Below are 17,203 nucleotides of genomic sequence, written 5' to 3' on the forward strand. Positions count from 1 at the left end.
CACACACAAAACCCACTCGGCCCCAGGGTTTCCACTCACTCTCACACCCCCATGGGATGTGAATCAGCCAACTGCTTTGAGAAGACTGAGACTGTGCCAATGAGAGGGACTGTGCAGGTATTACAGCATGGAAGTTAATTAATACCCTTCAGCAGGGCTTTCCAACTTCACAGGGAAAACAGACAGGTTTTCTGCCTCACATTCTACATACCCCACCTGAAAGGATCAATACATCTCTGAGGCCCAGCTCTCAAAAAGGAGAGTTAATTCCCACAACACATGTCCAACTAACCAGACTTGTCCCAGCACATGCTCAGTAATCCTGCTATGCCTTCAACTGACTGATCAAATTAAGTTTTGAATCTTTACACTCTCTGAAGTCCCCTCTCCCCAACTCTTCTCAGGATGAGCAAACATCCTTCAAGCAAAGGAAAACACCAACCCCAGTCAGCTGTTTTCTTCCTTGCCTTTTTCCCCTTGTGTTGGACAATACCTTTTCCTGACCCAGAGACGGGACAACTGAGAGGTGTTTTCAAAACTTTGATTCCATTTTCAGTGTCATTTGAAGGGTGAGACAGTACAGATGTTATAATTCACTCCATCACAATCAGAAGCCAACTATTTCCTAATTACAATACACTGTAAGAGTTTCTTGGCCTGCCAGCTTTAGCCACGCCATGCTGTAAATGCCTTAAAGCCAATCAGCTAAAATCACCCCTTGTGGGTGTCACTACAGTGCATCTTTCACAGTTCTGTTTCTCCAAAGTATCTTATTTACAAGGCCACCCTTTGAAACTTGTTTCTAGCTCCATTTCTCTCTCAGCAATGTCTGTCCCATTCCATGGCATTTCCAAGCCAGCATTTCTTGTCTCAAAGTTTGCACACTGTGTGAGCCTTCTGTCAGGCTTTGAGAACACTACAAATCCATTTCCAACATTCCCCCCCTCTCTCTTGGACAGAAAAAAACTTCTTTGATGGCCTTGTTCATCATTTGCTGAGCACAGTGAAGTACACAAGGCACTATGACTAACAACGCCACGATAACTATCAATGCATATAAACCTATTTTGCAGAGCTCCTTTAGCCAAGGTGCAAAACTCCATCCTTCAAACAAATCATCTACCCATGATCCATCTTGTGTTTTAATTTTTAATTTCTGCCTCTTTATATTTTCACAGCAATGCCTACAGAAAAGCAAGGCTTAACAAGGTCTGCAGAGCTGATTTGTAGAAAGAAAGTCAAAAAGGAAGGGTTTGGGGTGTATTTCACTGGATGGTTCATGCCACACCTGTTTGCTTTCTAGTGTTTAAACATTCATAGCTGTAATTTTAATTCATTTGATTGTCTTCCCTTTTATAACCAAATGTATCCAACTTCTCAGCATAAACTCTGGAATATGATAGTTACAATCAATATATGTTCAGTGACTTCTGACAGTATTTTTGTTTGTCAACTCAATGAATGGGAAACATTCAAAATTATTCACTAATTTAAAATTCTTAACTCAGTGATCTGCAAAGATTTTCAAATATTTAAATATTTGTATTGTAGATACAGCAACATCAAATATATATATGACATTCTGGCTGAAGAGTATGCACCTGATATTTTAGATAACATTAAAAAAATGGAAAGTTACAGATTCAATGCTTGAAAAAAACCTAAATTTTTAACAACATGCATGAAAACAAAGTTTGCTGCAGAAGGTTTTCATGAGTGTCCTTTGTGCAGCAAGATGATCACCAAAGGCCATTTTCCTGATTATAGGCAGGATGATATGTCAATGCTTATTTTATCTCTCCAGCCACCAATGCCTGTTTAAATCAGAAGTCAATTCACCATCAGCCTCTGTAAACATCACTCCTGTCAGCAGCTCCAAATGAGCTGCAGTTCAGCTGCTCCCAGCTCCCTGAAAACAAGCCATGCTCACCAGAGATCAACCCAACAACCTCTCAAAGCTCCCTGAGCCGCCCTGCCCAGCCCTTCTGCACCCCTGGAGTGGACACTGAGTGACCAGGGAGGGACAAACCCCCTGTGCCCCCCACCAGAGCACCCTGTTCCTCCCTGCCCTGCATGTGGGGCAGATCTGCCTCTGCTCTCCAGGTAAGTTACAAAATCTGCCCAAGGATGCGACCACCACCCACAGCCAAGGGTCTGAAACCAGCGTGTCCACAGACAGCTGAATGAAGGATGGCATCCTACAACACACACAGGCACACCACACTGCAACAATGCAATAAATAATGGACTAATGCAATATTGTAATCAGTAATGCAATAATGTATAATGTAACATGTGCATCCTAACCTACTCCTGTTACTGGAGGGACTGATTTATCTGTCACCCTGCTGGCAAAGAGAAAAAGGATCAACACTGCTGGGTTTAATTCCTCTATTTATCTGACAATTCAATGCATCAACCTAAAATTCGTTGCTTAACGAGTGCTGTAGGAAAAATATTGAAAAGAGTGCTCTCACTTTGACAGAAAGGTCTCTTAAGAAAAACATTTATGAAAATGCTAGAAGCTAAAAGGAAACAACATAAATAAAACTAATTTACTGAAACGGACTCAAGATACCTAAAAAATAATAAAATCTTTTATTAGCAATGAGCTTGCTTTAAGCACAAGAGCTAACTGCAGTTTGCTGCATAAAGCAGGAATCACTTCCTTGTTGCTCTGTTCAATTCACAATTAAACAGGCATAAAGCGAATAGAGACTTGCTGCAAAACAAACACCTCTAAACTCAGTTTCCTTAAAGCTCAGTAACTCCTCCTAAGGAAAGCAAGTAACTGCAGAATTTTACCTTTATCCTGCCATGCCCGTTCTGCTTTAGTACATTCACATGCAGGGGTGCACAGACCAAAATTTCCCTGCACATCCCTGTATCATAACACAAGGACACCAATGATGCAGAATTTGGGAAGGTGTCTGCTCCTAAAATTTAGTATGAAATTTTTACTTCCCATGCTAAGCACAGATCTATAAAGCACAAATAATTTATTTAGTTTTTCCTGTACAACTTATTCAAACTGCTCTTTTCTCTGCATTCCTCATAGTTTACTCTGCTGGGATGACCAGTCTGCCACTGCAGGGAAAAAGTGCCAGCACTGCCCAGCAGAGCAAGGCACCCTGAATGCATTGGTCCCTTCAGATGTCCAAGCACACTGTGTCACCTTCCCTTATCACCATGCTTGGTAGATGTGGGAACCCAGGAAATTCCTCTGGCTGCCCTGGATGGCTCAAGCCCCTGCCCAAGGGGCTCAGAGACCTTGGCACAGAGCCCCAGACCCCTGTGCCTTTGATTTAGCCCTTGGAAAAAACAATTACCAGCCTTTATATGAAGAATTACAAGTCAAAAAAGTTTAAGTAGAATGATAGTGAATTTATCACAGGGTGAAAAATAGATTTTTGAGGTATTTAGAATGGGGGTTCAGGGGGCAAGATGGAAGAATCTGGGCATGTCCAGCCTTTCTCCTTCTTCTTCTTGGCCTCCATCTTCTGGGTGATGGTGGCACTTTTGGATTGGTTTAGAGTAGAAGCTCACTGTCTAACATAGGTGACAGGTATTGGGAAGTCACTGTAAATATTGTACATGTAGTTTTTAGTATAAAAAGATAACACCACCCTGGGGCAGGCAGAGTGCCTCTGTCTGTCCTGCTGAGCAGACCTGGGCAGGACAGGAGAAAGGATTTTATAGATAAGGAACAATAAACAACCTTGAGACTGAGAAATGAAGAGCTCTGACTCCTTCTTCAAGTGCCAGGCTGGGAAAAGAGACTTTCTAACTTATCTCGGGGTCACTCTGACCAGCTAGAAAGGTCCCAAGAGGCAGAAACTGACTTTCCTTCACTTGTCACCACTGAGTTACCTTTGTTATCCAGCCTCTCCTAGCTCAGGGTGATGCTTTATCAGGGTGATGCTGGACAGAGTCACAGAATAAAGCAGGGATTTATTCAAAGGATCTCCTCCATGGATGCACCTTGGGCAGCACAAGAGCCCAGCCAGGGCTGCACCCAAGGTGAACCAAAATGGCCCCAAAATGCACGAGCGGGCACGGGCTCTGTCCCTGGGATCAGTTCTGCTCCATTTGCACCTTGCAGTTCATTGTCCCATCCCAGCTTTAGCCCCTGCAGTCCCACCCTGCTTGTTTTTCTCTCTCCAGCCCACGGTGTTTGTGCTCTGGGGCTGAGATTTGGGTCATTTGTCCTTGGTGCCCAGCTGGAGCAGGAATTGTTTTGTCTCCCTGCTCTGTGCACAGAGCTCACCATCCCCTCATGTGAGCCCAGACCCACACACTAAAGCAGCACAGAACCTGAAGAATATCAAAGCTGAAACCTGAGGCATCAAGGGGTCTCAGTTCTGAATGTGTCTGTGGAAATGGAGAACAACCATCCTCCCTTTTTGGGTGAGCCTTGGCAGGGAGCTGCAGCAGCTTCTCTGGCAAAGCCTCAGGGACATTTCCAAGCAGTTGTTCTTTTGGCACTGAGCACACACATTTTTAGAAGCACAGTTTTTTCAGCAGGCAGAGTCAAGTGTTTCCCCACATTTGCTCTGAGCAGCTTTCAGATGCCAGAGATGGAGACTGCTATTGCAGAAAAACAGCAGCACAGTCACCTTTTCTGAGTATCTGACACAAATGGCTGCTGTCCATGAAAACCAAACAGAAACCACCACATGGTGTTATCAGTGTGTTACATACAACATAGCACCCTACAGCACCTCCAGCTTCCAAAATGCCCCATCCCAAACTCCTTCTGAATGCCAGAAGCTGCTGAAAAGCCCAGAAGAAACTCTGACACACTTTAATATACATACACACATGTATGTGTATCTGCTTACTCACACGCATGTACACATACAAATATATAAACACACACACAGAAAAACATGAGGAAAACTCCTTGCTTGCCCTTTTCCATCTGAACAACCAACATTTCTCAACACATTTTCTGACTTTCTCAGGAAGAACTACATCTGAAAAGAACTCCAGCCACACTGACAAGCCTGGAGCCTGGAACCAAGGATTTCTAAGAAAACATTCTTTTAGCTTTAGGAACTCAGAGGCAGGAGCTGCCAAAGAAATGGAGTAAGGAGGATAGAGAAAAGCAAAGGGCTGTGCAGGCTCTGCATGAGACTGCATCCCTTCTGTCAGGGCAGAACTAGGTAGCACAGGACAAAACACAAGCACAGCTGTATTTCCAGCAGCTTCTGCACCCACACACAGAAATCTTCTTCAGGCTTCTTCCATCTGCCTGTCTCAAGAATGGGATGAGACACATTGCACTCATGTCTTGGAAAGTAGAAAGGATCAAGAACTGCTGCAAACTATTTTTTATTAGCACCTAGGAACAGCCAGGATGAGCAATAGTCCACACTGAACCCAGACAATCCCACCACGTCAATTTAATTTCCCTCAATTGCAGAGGAGCTGGCTCTGTGGACAGGGAAGACGCAGATGCTGTACCTGCTTGATCTCAGCGAGGCTATTTCCCAGCTCCACACGTCCTCAGAGCTGATGTGCAGAGCATGATTCACAGGCAAGTGCTCTTACAGAGCGGTGCCAAGCCGGCTGGAGAGCAGCGCTCGGGCGGAGCAGGGCTCCCCGTGAGATGAGGCGAGTGTTCTGAGCTCAGCACTGCCCTGGGAGCACTCACAAAGGCAGGCCCAGAGAGGACAGCTCCAGCCCACTCAAACGTGGTGTGAGGCTGAGGCGGCCACAAACAGCGTCACAAAAAACACCTCACAATGCGGCAGAGAACCCCTGAAATGTACCCATTTTCTCCATCATGTATGGCTGTGGACAAATACATGGAGGGACAAATGAAACCCTAACCTCTGATGCAGAAGTTCTTTCCATTCAATACCCCAATCTTGTTGAGTTTACTAGTGTCACCCTGTTTTTTTAAGTTTTTCTAAGTCTTCTGATTTTTACTTTCTTGTAACAAACTTTCTCACTCTGTGTAAATCACTTATTGTTTTTCATTCTTTGATGGAGGAAGAGAAATTTGATGGATTGTTAATTTGTCCAGTGTCATTGGAGAGGTGGCACTTTCACCCTCCAATCCACTGTCACTTTTGGAAATCTATAAATGTTAGAGTCAGAATTAAACTTCCCTCTTTTTTACCTTGGGAGAGCCACATGTCCGTGTTATTTCCTGTCCTACAGTGACACACTTGCTTTAACATGATTGATGACAATCAGTATAACACCTCTATCTTTATAATCTCTTTCTATCGCAGTGCAAGGCTCAATTTATCAAGTAGATCATCAAACCATGTCCCATCACAGTGCTAGGACAGGCAGGGCAGCTCCCAGACAGTGACCAGCACTGCTTACAGGAACTATCTGGTGCAGCTATCAGATCACACAGCTCTTCAGAGCCAGCACAGCCCACACCTCCAGCAATATTTACTTTCTTTTATACATACAGATAGATATTTGTATATTTCAAATATGTACAGGAATATTTGACTAAGGCCAGTGTTTATTTTCTGGAATGCTCAGCTGTGTTCATTATGATCTACCTGATATGATTCTGGTGGCTCTTTGTTCTTAGCTCAGATTAAGATGTGGGGAGGCTGCCTCTGAAAAGACATTTTGGGAGGTAAGCTGAACTTCTGTCTGCAGTTAAAAAGTGTTTTGCAGAAGCTAAGTACAGAACCTGATGTTGGGAGGAAGCAGCTCACACTGGTCTGGTCCCATCAGAAGCCTGGACCAATCTGCCCTATGCTTGTCCCACTGCTCCTTCCCCCTGCACTCTGACAGAGATGTGCCTTATGCTAGGAAATGAACCAGGCATTGATCCATTTCCTGACATTTTACTGAGCCTCATCACAGTAGAATTTACAAAAGGGGAAAAGAAAATTCAGATACCTAGGCAGGTCCTCCTTTTCTTTTTTACAGGCAGCTCCCAGAGAGCTAGAATGAGATCTTAAAATTTCTGCTCTATCAATCTGCCTGCTTTGGACAAGGCATTCCAGAAACAATGAATGGTGCACTTCCAGCAATAAAGCAGCTTTTGGCACTCAAAAACTAACCTGAATGTAATAATAGCTTTAAATTAACATTTGTAGAATATAATTTTCCTCTTTCCAGGTAAATCAGCTGGTAAGCCAGCTGCACAAGTGTGTCCCCAAAATCAGCAGTTCCTCCAGACAGATTCTGCCAGCCAGAAAAAGTCCCTCTACTTGCAGGGCTTCAAATAAATTAAACATAACAAAAAAAACCATACCAAACCAAACCAAAAACAAAGGAAAAAACCAAACAGCAACAAAAACCAACCACAAACAAACAAACCAAGACAACAAGAACACCACAAAGCAAAGCACAGGAAAACCCTGCCCAGGATCTGCCATACTACATGCACATTGATGAAATAATGCTCTGTTGCACCCCATGATGGACAAACAGCTGTTTCTGAATCAAAGTGGGAGTGAGGAAGGAGAGAGGACACAGAGCCAATCATCTTCTCACAACATCTTGGGATTATCCCTAAGGATAAGTACAAGTATTTCTACATATCTGGATCTATACAGCAAAGATGAAAAATGCACAGGAATGAAACTGCACATTTCTGCTGTATGTCCTAAAATCAGGTGTGGAAGGCTCTCCCCATCTCTCTTTCTTGTAATTCACTGACAGGCCATGAAACATGAGCCCTTCATTGTGCTTTTGGGATCATTACCAAATCCCAAACCCCCCTTTCTGTCCTCAAGGATGGAGCATTTCATATCCCTGTGTCACCCAAGTTTTTGCCAAGTCACAAACAAAATGTTAATGATCTGTGTTCTTTCCCATCAGGTAGGGTCATTCTCTGTATTTTCTTTCACTGTGGGCCTTAAACTTCATACAACAACGTACAGCTGGACAAGGAAACAAAAAAAATTACTCATTTAATTCAACACCATCTCTTACTATTGTGTCTGGTCTCAACTGCTGCGCAGCTGCAGCTCTGTGTGTTTACATCACTGCACCTCCTGACTGCCACAGCACCCCTCTCTGATTCTCCATTCCTCACATTACCACTGCTGCTGTGCTTTGGAGTTTAATGTTAAATCTGACTTTTGCTCACGCCCTTGCTGGTGATTTTTTGAGCAAGTTCAAGCACACTCATTCAGGACACCACTTAATACTATTTCAGTTTCATTTTGAGTTACCAAGCCTTTTAGAAGGCTTTTTTAGCAAAAGGGGGAAAAAGCAAGTCTACAACACCAGACAATAGGTTGGCAGACAGAAAAGTTGAGTTCTATATAATACATTATATAACTCAAGATTATTACCACTTTACCTTGCATCACTTAGGGAAAAAAAGACTTTGAAGTGCTTGAAAAATATTACCAATAAATTAGATAATAATAAGAGCATGACTAAAAGAAACCAAGAAGTTTTGGACAGGCAGAGCAAAGGAAAAGATGACAGAATAGCCTTGAAAGAATTAGTTTTGAGACTCTAACACAAAATTGTGCACTACCACCTTGTTCTAAACAGCAGCATTTCCACTAGCTCTTGAGTGAGCACCCTGAGTGAGGCACACAGCCTCCCCAAGTGACTGCACAGCTCTTTGTTCCACAGGGACACGTGCTGTCTGATCATACTTGTCCCGACTGACAGCAACACGAAACGTTCTCATTTTCAGCAGCAGAAACTTCTGAGCACAAAGCACTTTCCTCTGTCTCTCCTGAAATATTTTTGCAAAGGCTCCCCACCTACCAGATCTCTCAGTGAAGACGTACCCATTGTGCTTCTGTCAAATCTCTGCCTACTGCCATCAGCACTCTCCATCACAACCCCTCTCCAGCATCAAGCTGATGGAGGAAACAGTCAGGAGAAAACATCTTATTCAAAGACATATCTTCTCCAGCAGCAGAAGCAACAGTCTAAATTCAGCTTGAACAAAGCCAAGCTCAATGCTTAATGAGATTTCCCAACTGTTTTAATTATCCCCCCTTCCCTTATGCTGTGTGTGAGCACAAAAATCTCCCAGGCATTTTAATTTCAACATATATGAAACTGCACTGGACCTCCAAACAGTGGAAGTTACGTGGGTCATACACATACATATGCAAAACACGCAGTGCTTTGTCCAAAAAACAAAAGCGTTTCCTAGGTGAGGCTGTTCAATTAAAAATTAGAAGCAGACAGCTACAACACAACACACTTCTGGAAAGAATCTTAAATTCAAGCTAATTACTTTCTCAATAAGGATTGCAGAGAACCTCAAAACAAAGCTGAAAGCTTCAGGATGTATCAGCCACAGAAAATTCACATGGTTAGAAAGACACCAGAGCTGCTGCAGAGGCTCCAGGGGAAACACAGATTGGATCTGGACTGTGCAGCACCTCTGGGCTGGGCAGGCTGGAGACGGGAACGCTGCCAGGGATGCCATCAATGCACCCAGACATCTCCAGGGCTGCCAGAGCATGGCCGGGCTCTGCTCGGTGCTGCCAGTGCCAGCAGCAGCAGCAGGGGCCATCAAAGAAAGGGCAGCGAGGTGCAGGGCAGCAGGAGGGAGAACTTGTGTCCATGGAGGGACAGCAGAGCCCTGGGACAGCTGCCCAGGGAGGGCCTGGAGTGTCCCTGTCTGGGGACATCCCAGCCCCAGCTGGACACCTTCCTGTGGGATGGACCAGATCATCCCCAGGCATCCCTCCTAACCCCAAATATCCTGGGATTCTGTGGTACAGGATTACTGCTGAAGGAAGAATCAGATTTACCCAGGTAATGGGTAAAAAGATACTCTACAAGCACAGGCTAAAAACATCACTAGGAAGTTGAATGGAAGTCACCACCAGCTTATGAAACATCATTTCTAATGATTATATAAGAAATGACTGAGATGGTGACAGACAGGGTCCATCCATGTCTCTGTTTTAAATCACTCTGAGCTAACCTCCCACACTGCTGCCACTACTCCACCTGCCAAGAACTGTCAGAAACATAATTCCTGTTCTTTAATCACAAGAACTGCTGTGGAGATTTACAAGGAGCACTGAACATCCAACACAGACCTCAGTGAGAAAGCACACTGCCTCTGCAAGCAGTAAGGCCACACCTGGATCATCCACCCATCACTGCAATGAGATCAGTTCAGTTCAGGGGATTTAGGTTCATACCCAGCAGGGTATCCAGGTGCTGCTGAGGCTCTTACACCCCTTGCTTTGGGCTGCAGAGACACAGAGTGCCTGGTTTGTGCTCCCTGAGAGAGAGGCTCAGAAACCTGTGTGATAAAAACAAAGGCACTGACACAGAGCTGTCCTGGAGGGGGACAGGACATGCAGGGATGGCCTGCAGGAGTGGGAGGCCAGGCAGCAGATGCCTGTGCTCTGGGGATGGAAGAGCTGAAAGGCCACAGAAAGAGAAAAAACATCAAAAACCTCAAAAAAAAAAAAACCAAAACAAAAAACAAAAAAAAACCAAACAAAAAACCACAGGAAAAAAAAAAAAAACCACAAAAAAACCCCCGAAAAAACCCCAAAAAACTACAAACCAAACCAAACAACAACAACAACAAAAAAAAATAAACAAAAAACCCCCACCAAGTTAAAAAAAAAAAAAAAAAAAAAAAAAAAAAAAACCCAAAAGAAAAAAACCCAAACGAACAGAAAAAAAAACTAACAAAAAGCCCAAACAAAACCCACAAAAATCAAACAAAACAAGTAAGGATAAAAATCCATCCTGCTGAATACTGTTGATAAGCACTCAGGCATCATGTAAGATTAGAGACTGACTTAATCAGAAAAAGAAAAATTAGAATTTGCCCATAATACCTCAGTTTAGTTTAAATATAGAAGGGAAGTATACACATTACTGTGTTTTCAAGTTATGCTGGTGGGTTATTACATGTGGCATTCAGGCAGAAGACCTGCAACTGTTCTTTAATTCTTTATTTTTCTAAGAAGTTATAATAAAAAGGAGAAAAAATTTAAAATATATCTTCAGGATTTTGATAATTTTATCCAGATATTTTCGCACAGATATTCTGAATTATTATCTTTGATAAATAACTGTATTGAAAATAAGTACCTGATCTATATCTGAATGTGAAAATTCTGGATACCTGCTCCTCTGGGTATTAGCCTCGTTAAAAAAAAAAAAGTGGAAAATACATTCATTCAGGCTGCAGAGGAAGAGAAAACCAGCATTGTGATTGCATTCCATTATTAGGGGGCTACAGCATATGCCAAATGAGGACAGACTAAGGAAATTGAAATCATTTGGTATGGAGAAAGTTAAGAGGGCATCTTCTACCACCCTGGGGGCATTCAGGAAAGCCTGATTCAGATTCTGCTGAGAGGTGCAGGGACACAACCAAGCAGCCATGAGCTGCATTCTCCCCCACAACACCAACTACACACTCCAACAGGTGATGCAGCGAAGCTGGGGGCTTCCTTTCCTTGTCCGTTCCCCAAAGTAGACAAAGATGTGGAACACCTGAGCTCCAGAAAGCTCATCCAAGCCAAATTTCCACAAGATTTTGAGAAAAAAGATATTATAAGAAACTGTGTAAATCATAAGATGTGTCATAAACCAGCTGTAGACCAACTGCACAAATAAGAACAAGAGCAAAGGGACTGGCTGCACAGCCACTGCTCCTGCAGACCCCTCTGTGCCACAGGAAGGAGGAGAGCACACAGCATTTAATGCACTGCTAACACAGCCCCCTGAGGGGCTCTGGGATGGGCCTGAAGCCTGCTCTGCGCTCACACCACAGGTGATCAGCTTGCTCCTCACCTCAGGAGCCCAAGGTCTGTGCTCTGAGCAGGGGATGTTCTGTGGAAAACAAAGGGATTTTCCGTGCAGGAATTCCCTTAGCATGTCCTCTTGTAGAGGACTTCACCCACCTCTAGGAGGTATGAGACATGTTCTTATTCCCTTATCAATAGGCAAGAACTGGAAGACGTACCATTCAAGCCAAATATCCAACCACACTGTGGCAAAAAGCCTCTTTTTTTTGGTTTTTGGCATATGTAACTCACGGCTCACATTTCATTCTCCTCTCACACCAATGACAGAACCACTTGAACCAATTCCAACTGAAAGGATATAATAGATTATGTAACTATTTCATCTTTCCCTTTTTTTTCCTCGATTTGGATGCTCAGCACTTGGGACACTAGCATATTCAAGTACCCTCTACTCTAGAGAAATAAAAATTTTAAAGCCACAACAGGATCTTCCAGACGTCAGCATTTGCAATTACAGACGTCATCAGAGACCATAAAAACCCCAAGTACTAAACAGCTCCATCCTAAAAATCAAACCCACCGTTCTGAAGACATTTCAGAAACCAATCCAAATTTGCCTCTGTACATGGCCTGGACCTTGCAAAGCCTTTTCACACTTTTCCAAGAAAGATCCAGCTGCATGATGCTCCAGTGCGTTGTCCCTAATGACCTCACAACCGAAGGAGGCTGGAAAATTGTATTACCCCTGATTTTCTTCCAGAAATGTCTCCATCTGAGCTCTCCACCTATGATTAAAATAAAAAAGACTCCCAATTCCAAGCTCACAAAGACACTTTCAAATATAAACACAATAGGCAAAGTTCTGCTCTAGCCCCACTCCTTTCTTCTTTGCAATTACTGGAGCTATTCTCCTTCAATGCTGTCAAACCATGGCAGCACTTGGAACAAAACTTTTAAGATGCGAGTAGGGAGGTGAATATAACAATAAATCCCAGCCTGAAGGGAGGAAGAAACTCCTTACAAAGTAATCTGAATGAAAGAGAAGACATAAAAGAGCAAGAGCCTTTATTGTTACATGTGTTAACTTGGCAATTAATACTGCTTTCATTCTGCACTCAAAAACCAGAAGAGGCTTCAGAGTTTTGGGAATATGCATTAATGGTGTGCTGTTTTTAATAATTCTACCTCAAACACAAATATGGTTCTCATACATCTAATTAAAAAAAAAAAAAAGCCCTGCAAATGGCAGCCAAATGGTGAAATAAGGCTTCAGACCCTGACAGCTGTGTGCCCATGGCCAGGAAGGCCAAGCTCTGGTTTCTGAAACAAGGAAGAAGCTGCTGAGTTTGGTCATGACCTGCCTTGCACAATGAGAAGTGTGGTTTTGACACAAGGTGAGGGTGGTTCCATCTCCAGAAAGTCCCTATTTTAGGAGCTCTGCAGCTCTCAAAACTCCTCACAGTTGGGAAACTGAAGTGTGGGAAGGGAAACTGGAGCCCTCCTGGCACCTGGGGACAGCCCTGTCCAAGCTGGGAGCCAACTCTGTAAAACCACAGGACAAAACACTCTGCCCATGCAGGAAGATCTGCTCAGCCTCAGCCCAAAAAACACCATGGAAATCCCTCTGCTAAAGCAGAATTTGGCATGGGCAACTTCTCCTCTCCCTCAGATAAAGAGCTTTGCATGTTTTGTAATGGTTTAATAGAGGCTGCTGGACAGAGAACGGGATACATCTGGCTGGTCAATTACACTTGTAATTAATGTCTCCTTTGATAAGCTGATTTAAGAGTCCATCAAATGTGATGAATTGAACTTGTTAATTTTTCAACAAATCATTTCAGGCTTTCCTGTGAGATGTACAAAGATGCTTAAACACAGTCTCATCTCTAACAGAATAAATACAAGTAGAGTGTTAACAATTATACTCCCTATGTAAAATATTCTCGTCTTATTCCACATTCCTGTAATCCACGAGTGGGTTGTTTGCACCAGAAATTGTTATTTACCTTGATTTCCTGTTCTGTGAAAAACTAATACAAGAGAAAAAGCAAGGCAGTTCTTCCCATGGGTTAATTTAGCATGTAACTTAACACATGTTGTGCACTATGTATTCTTTCTTTCCAAGGATTTACCATTAAGGAGCCAACTGCAAAAAGCCACTTAAATTATTTTACAAATGGAACAAAAAATAAACCATTTCGAGGAAGAAGGTGAAGGCAGCTTGGGCCAAGTGGTATGCTTTTAAGGAAAAAAAAACCAAGAAAGAATTCTAAATTGAAATTCAATTTATTTCATGTTTATGCTTTGGGGGCTGGTAATGGTTCAGCTCAAAATACAGTTTTAAGTATCACAAGGCTGCACATCATCTCTGGAGAAGTGAGCTGAAAACAGAGGTAACAGACTTTTGTCTTTGTTCTGCCTGGGGCCTTTCAAGTAAGTCGAAAATTGAAGAAAAAAATAGTATCTTAATTCTACAGACAATGGATACTTACTCCAACTTATTAGATTTAGTAACTCAAGACCTAAGGAAACTGAGTAATAAATCCTCTATTAACCAACAAATTAAATGGTTACAATATTAGAGGGAGTAGAAGGATAAAACTACTAAGTGAAACTGAGTTTTTTTGTCAGATAAAGGATTTATGTTCACAAGACACATAGGCTTCTCTTTGTTCACTACCTGACTTCTAAACTACAAGAAGCTGTGTTAAACTTGAAGTTGTATGTAGTAGTTTTAAAATACAAGAAATTGTTGGCATATCTGTCCATAAAGAATGCTCCCAGCAAAATCCCAAGAATTCCTTTCAGCCAGCCTAACATGAAGGGCCCTGGTCTAGATTCTGCTCATGGTCAGTGATGAGCCAGAAGTGTCTGAAAACACATCCCTATTAATACACATTAATTCCTTCATGTTTCTGAAATCCTTCCTGTGCCTGGGCTGCAGCAGAGGGACTTCAGACCCTGCTGAATCCTCTCCCAACAGCCAGCTCCAAATGTACCACTCTTAACGTGGCCACACTCAGGACAAGTTCTCTTTCTTTAAAAAACAAACAGAAAAAAGGGTTATGTTAAAAAAAAGAAGTTTCTTGGTGTTTGTGGGTCTCCATTTCCTGTGGCAGCTCTCTTTGATGCCACGAAAACTTTTGCCATGATCAGATCAAAAGGGGCTGTGGGAACACAACTCCTTAAGCCATCAGCAGCACTCCAGAGCTGCTGGTGAAACTCCATTCTGGGGCTCCTTTCCTCAGTACATTAAAAACCAAACGTGTTACTCTGCAATTAATAACATCTGATAGTGTGCTAATTATATACCACAGGATGATTAATTGATAGAGTGCATGGTTTCCCCTCTGCCATGGCTCAAAAATTACATTATGGCTTTGAGTACTGAACAGCAGATTCCAAAACAAGCATTCCAAAATACAACTTAATTGGAGTTAGTCATAAATGCATTTGATGATATTTATGAAAGCATTTCCTTGCTTAGGCAGCCCAAGGGCACTGGCATTCAGATTCTGGTGCCAGGTCAGGTCTGTGCTCTGACTCTGGCCGAGTCCAAAAATTGGGCCACATTTAATTTCTCACACCCAGACTGCTATTTCCACCTAGATTAACTCAAAGCACCAATCCCAGTGTTACTTTTCACAGACAAACCAAGCTGGGCTTTTCTCAAAGCCATCAGGAATAACAAGTGCACTGTATTGGCAATATACACAGGATGCTTTATGGTGAGGCTTAACTTCTCCACCTCAAGATGCAAATTCATGTGCTATCTTTTCAGACAATTAAAACAGCTTCATAAATCAATAAAAACTCTAAGTAGGGATTTCTGACAGCTACACAACTGTTTCCTTTAAATTAAAGGCTTTTTTCCCCTCTTCCTACCTCCCTTTCTCTCAAATGAATATGTTTTATTTTGGTTTTTTTTTGTGTTTGTAGTTTTGGGTGATTTTTTTTCCTTGGTTTTAGTTTTGAGATCTTTTGTGTATTTTTCTTTTGTTGTTGTAGTTTGTTTTCTGGTGGTTTTTTGGGCTTTGTTTGTTTGTCTAGCAACAAAAAAAAAAAAAACAGCACTGCCCTGGAAATGGTTTGATGGATGGACTGTTCACGAATCAGGAATCAGCTGGCTGTGCACATCCAGAGGCAGTGGTCAAAGGTTGAGTCCCAGTGGACATCAGTGACCTGCCCTCAGGTCAGGGCTGGTTCCAGCACAGGCTGAGCAGAGGCAGCAGCCCTGGAGGAGCCCTGGGGGTGCTGTGGGGCAGGGCTGGGACCCCAAAGCCTGGGCTGAGCCCAGAGCCCCGTGCTGGGCCCGGAGCCCAGAGCCCCGTGCTGGGCCCAGAGCCCAGAGCCCCGTCGTGGGCCCGGCCGGGCCCCGGGAGCCCAGAGCCCAGGCCCCGCGCTGGGCCCAGAGCCCAGAGCCCCGTGCCGGGCCCAGCCCAGCGTGGGCAGCAGGGCAGGGGCCATTGTGCCCCTGTGCCCCTCAGGCAGAGCCCACCTGCAGAGCTGCCCCAGCCCTGGGCCAGCCCCGCAAGGAGCTGGAGCTGCTGCAGCCAGGCCACAGGAGGCTCCAGCATGGGCACAGGCATGGAGCAGCTCTGCTGGCAGCAAAGGCTGCCACAGCTGCCATTGCTCACCTGGGCAGGAGAAGCTTTGGCCTGAGCTCAGGGTGGCCTTTCAATTTTTACAGGGGGCCCATAAGGAAGATGGGAACAGAGTTTTCAGTAGGGTCTGCTGTGACATGGCAAGGGGTGATGCTTTTAAACTGAAAGAGCAGATTCAGACTGGATATGAGGAAGGAGTATTTTACCATAGGGTGGTGAGGCCCTGGCACAGACTGCCCAGGAGGACGTGGGTGCCCCATCCCTGGAGACATTCAAGGTCAGCCTGGGCAGGGCTCTGACTCACAGGCAGCAGGGGGGTTCGTCTGGATGACCTATGAAAGCCCCTTCCAACCCAAGGCTTCTACGATTACATGAACACCACCTGCTCTTCACAGTGCTCTCCTGGCTCCTCCTCTAGCCCTGACAAGACCTGTTCAGTAAAAAGGAAGATGCACAGCCACAAAGCAATGGAAGGCATGCAGTGAGAGGCAGGTGGCTGTCCAGGAAGCTGTCCAGGAGAGTTATCCTTCCTTTCCATACCCCTGCAGTGCCCAGGGCATGTGACAGATGAGGCAGGTCGGAGGGGTGTCACTGGCACCCTCCCCAAGGTCCAGCCTCAGCTCTGCAGAGGGGGCTGCAGGAGCAGGACAGTGCCAGGCTGCCAGGAATGCCCTGAATCTGGCTGGGAATAGGGACAGGGACACCCAAGACACATAAACAGAAGGGCAGAGGCAGGAGGAGGCGGCAAAGACTCCAGAAAGCAGGAGCACAGCTGTAAAACACCAGGCAGGAGGGATGGAGGGGCAAACAGTTAATTTCCACCTGACAGGAGCCAGCCAGACAGGCACAACAAAAAATAGGAATACACTCAAATGTATTTGCTAGGAAATGTTCTTAAGTACTTCCATCTCC

The 17,203-nt window shown here is 44.1% G+C and overlaps 1 protein-coding gene across 1 annotated transcript in view; it reads right to left on the reverse strand.

Annotated features, from left to right (window-relative positions):
• The window catches only part of MSH3 (mutS homolog 3), a 94,471-nt gene that overhangs the window by 61,873 nt on the left and 15,395 nt on the right, over nucleotides 1–17,203 (reverse strand). The gene's annotated exons all lie outside the window — the stretch shown is intronic.

Source organism: Camarhynchus parvulus, chromosome Z (assembly GCF_901933205.1).
Source record: "Camarhynchus parvulus chromosome Z, STF_HiC, whole genome shotgun sequence".
Taxonomy (NCBI): domain Eukaryota; kingdom Metazoa; phylum Chordata; class Aves; order Passeriformes; family Thraupidae; genus Camarhynchus; species Camarhynchus parvulus.